We start from the raw sequence: 4,565 nt of genomic DNA, 5'->3' as shown, positions 1-4,565 counted from the left end.
TTTGACGTTTGGTTATGGATGCGTTCAATGTAGAGAGAAATACAAGGAGAAGTATCAAATTCAATACATTTACAGCATGAAAAACATATTTACAGAATAAAAGTTAACATTTATGTACGAAAATATACCTGGGCAAAAATATAAAATATTTTGAACACATTTTAAATTATTGATAATTCTGACATCTGTCGGCGAGTAGCAGTACTACAGTGTTAGACAACTTGTTATTTTGTGACACATCGCCATCTGTTGTTGAGATATCTAATTTTATTATATAGTTGTTTAACAATGGATTCGATTATTTAAAGTCTTCGGGCGTAGAGAGTAGTTTTAAAAATGGAATCTTGAAACTAGGAGTATTATTTAAAAAACTATCAGTAAGCTTCGAAAAGTCGCCAGTGGGCGCACCCTCCAAATGTAAGGCTTTGAATATATTATATTACGAAACATTACAAATTACTTACAGTAAAAAATAAATCTGGTAAGTAGTAAGTATAATGATCTTAATAGCATAGACTAAACTAAATAAAGGAAGACATGTAACTCAGTACATCGCTTTATATGTTTGACTCGTAAAACAATAGATGGCATTACTATACTCTCGCGACAAATGGTATTGTTCAATTCACGAAATAATTTCATTTAAATGACCCAAGTCGTAATATTTAAAAATTTGGAACTTGATCATACAACATTATCATTATATAACACCGAAATTTACAAAAACAATTAAGTATTTTTTTACCAATCGGGATTTTTCGTACAGTTCGCATCAGAGTAAAGGACCTCCCCTAGGAAATGATATGTGTAAGCGTTACATTTTTTCGTCAGCATCGGTAAGAGGATAGTTAGTGTAGCGGCTACTCCGTCTGATTCGCAAACGTGAGGTCCCCGGTTCCAATTCCAAGAATGACATATCTTTTTGTATTTTTTCTTGTTTTACTCTGATATTTTTTTGACGTGATAACGTCTAATAACTCGTTACTACGGGCAGCATGCACGAAAAAGATGACGTCATTGTCCCGTTTCGCAATATAGTTTTTGCGCCATCTATTGGCGCGCGTTGGAACTAAGCGGCTGATCGATGCGCTCGGTATGGTTATAGCGTATGGCCTGAGTAAAGCACCACAGCTGGGACAGATGGCGCGCCCGTGTGTTGTTCTCGTTAAGCTGAGTTTAGACCAGCAAGTTATTGCTGCAAGTTTTGAGACGCAACTATAGGTAAGAGTGAGTGGCAAATATCTGCATCTCTTTCTAGCATATACTTCTGTCTCAAAACTTGCAGCAGCGCCGCAGAGATGGGCAAATCGTAATCGATTCCGGATTACACGATTACTTGATTTTACTTTGTAATCCACTACTGGGTGTCAGATTACTTGTAATGTAATCAAGTGAAACGGTAAATTACCATTACATATAAAGGAATCACTAATCATCTATACAATAATTACTATTACCAATAATTCGGAATCATAGTCGATTCAAAATAACTGAAATTATTGACTTGATTACTTTCAGATTACAAATATGTAGTACCTCAGATTGCTGACTGTCACTTTGACACAAAAGTCATCATGGGTGTCGTAAAATAGGTTTTAGGGGGTGCTGATTCCAAAATTAATGACCAATTTGGAATCTGACATTGCTGACTGTCACTTTGACACAAAAGTCGTCATGGGTGTCGTAAAATAGGTTTTAGGGGGTGCTGATTCCAAAATGAATGACCAATGTGGAATCTGACATTGCTGACTGTCACTTTGACACAAAAGTCGTCATGGGTGTCGTAAAATAGGTTTTAGGGAGTGCTGATTCCAAAATTAATGAACAATGTGGAATCTGACATTGCTGACTGTCACTTTGACACAAAAGTCGTCATGGGTGTCGTAAAATAGGTTTTAGGGGGTGCTGATTCCAAAATTAATGACCAATTTGGAATCTGACATTGCTGACTGTCACCTTGACACAAAAGTCGTCATGGGTATCGTAAAATAGGTTTTAGGGGTAGCTGATTCCAAAATGAATGACCAATGTGGAATCTGACATTGCTGACTGTCACTTTGACACAAAAGTCGTCATGGGTGTCGTAAAATAGGTTTTAGGGAGTGCTGATTCCAAAATTAATGAACAATGTGGAATCTGACATTGCTGACTGTCACTTTGACACAAAAGTCGTCATGAGTGTCGTAAAATAGGTTTTAGGGGGTGCTGATTCCAAAATTAATGACCAATTTGGAATCTGACATTGCTGACTGTCACTTTGACACAAAAGTCGTCATGGGTATCGTAATATTAGGTTTTAGGGGGTGCTGATTCCAAAATGAATGACCAATGTGGAATCTGACATTGCTGACTGTCACTTTGACACAAAAGTCGTCATGGGTGTCGTAAAATAGGTTTTAGGGAGTGCTGATTCCAAAATTAATGAACAATGTGGAATCTGACATTGCTGACTGTCACTTTGACACAAAAGTCGTCATGGGTGTCGTAAAATAGGTTTTAGGGGGTGCTGATTACAAAATTAATGACCAATGTGGAATCTGACATTGCTGACTGTCACTTTGACACAAAAGTCGTCATGGGTGTCGTAAAATAGGTTTTAGGGAGTGCTGATTCCAAAATTAATGAACAATGTGGAATCTGACATTGTTGACTGTCACTTTGACACAAAAGTCGTCATGGGTGTCGTAAAATAGGTTTTAGGGGGTGCTGATTCCAAAATTAATAACCAATTTGGAATCTGACATTGCTGACTGTCACTTTGACACAAAAGTCGTCACGGGTGTCGTAAAATGGGTTTTAGAGGGTGCTGATTCCAAAATTAATGAACAATGCGGAATCTGACATTTCTGACTGTCACTTTGACGCAAAAGTCATCATGGGTTTGTTATATAAACTTTTTCTTCTCCATTAATATTTACTGAGATATTAGGGTTCTAAGATTAGTAAATGGCACTAGCACTTTAATAAAATTAACGCGTGTCTCGCAAACGGTATAGGATACAAAATGACGACTTTTATATAGGTATAAGTTAGGTTCGTTAGGTATTTTCAAACGGCCGAAGGCTCCTATTCTGTGCAGTTTCTGTAATAAGCGGGGCTCCGTCGATATCGCTTTCTGTCTCTGGCGCCTTAGTAATGCTACGGGAAAATTTTGCAACTTTGCACCACTCTAACTCCTAAATTAGTAGGTTTTAAAAAAACTTTAATTTATAAAAGATGCTTATTTTAATGCATTCTTTCTAATAAGAACAAAACACTATGCTAGAAAGAGTGCAGAGGAAGTTCTGTAGGCACATTTACAAACGACTGTACGGATATTACCCATATATGTATCCATCTCTATTCTTAACAGGAATGGTTGGTCTTCAAACTCTAGAAACCAGACGGAAACTGCTGCATATTATGCATTACCGCCAACTGTTTCATCATAGAGTAGATGACGCATCCGTGCTTGAGAGAATGGGGCTGCAAGTGCCAAGAGCGAATGTGGTGGTTGGCATGCCGGGCGCAGTGCCGGCGCGGCGGCGGCGGCGCCTGTTCGCGGCGGCCGGCGCACCGCTCGAGCCCGAGCTGCTCTTAACCGCATCATGTTGGAGACAGACGATATTGACATATTTGCTGATAGTGTTGGTGTGTTTTACAGAAAACTCTTAAGGTTCATAGACTCTACACTCCTTAGGTGATTAATGTAATAACCATAGTTTAACTTTTAAGTGTGTTTGCTTTTATTTATGTCAATTTAACATGTACATAATTATATTACCACATAAGTGCTTTGGTGAAATACTGTTAACTTTTGTGTATTTTTAATAAATAAATAAAAAAACGTGAAAAAAGTCCCAGAATCGGGCCCCTTTTGCTATACTCTGACCGCCCCTGTCTATACTACTGTAATGTTTGACGTTATCACGTTAAACTACCGTCCGTAAACCGACTTTACAGACAAACAATTTTTTTATTATAATATTTATAATTAAGAAAAGTAACAAATTTTTATTATAATATTTATAATAAAGAAATCTTTGCTTAAATGAACATGAGGTATACAGAAAAAGAAAGGCACTTTGCTAAAAATAAAATTATTTATTTACTTAAACATAAATTTTCGTAACGTTTATTAATAAACTTCAAAATAATAACACGAGCTTTTTTATAGTCATACTTGTTATGGAGAATTTCTGGCCAAAAGCTGCACTTTTGGATGGAAGCAAGCCGCTTTGCATGGTGATATTAGACATCATAGTAAACGATTTTTTCCGAAAATATTGAAATTTCATCCCTTAGGAAACCGAGCGTAGCGAGGTGTTTTATGAAAATGAAAAAAATTCTATCTTTTTATTGTATCGTCCGATTTTGACAAAACGTATCTCAAATGAAAGGTATTGCTTTATGTAATTAAAAAAAAAATATTATAAAAAAAAGTAAGAAAAAACTTTAAAAAAGTAAATTTACGTCTCACACAGCTCACACTGAATAGCTTCAAAGAATGACAGACAAAATGTACAATGTCGATATATGAGTTTTTTTATATCAAAGACAAATAAATTCATAGTTGAAAACTAAAG

Source organism: Leguminivora glycinivorella, chromosome 26 (assembly GCF_023078275.1).
Source record: "Leguminivora glycinivorella isolate SPB_JAAS2020 chromosome 26, LegGlyc_1.1, whole genome shotgun sequence".
Taxonomy (NCBI): domain Eukaryota; kingdom Metazoa; phylum Arthropoda; class Insecta; order Lepidoptera; family Tortricidae; genus Leguminivora; species Leguminivora glycinivorella.
Note: the sequence above shows the minus strand (reverse complement) of the source record.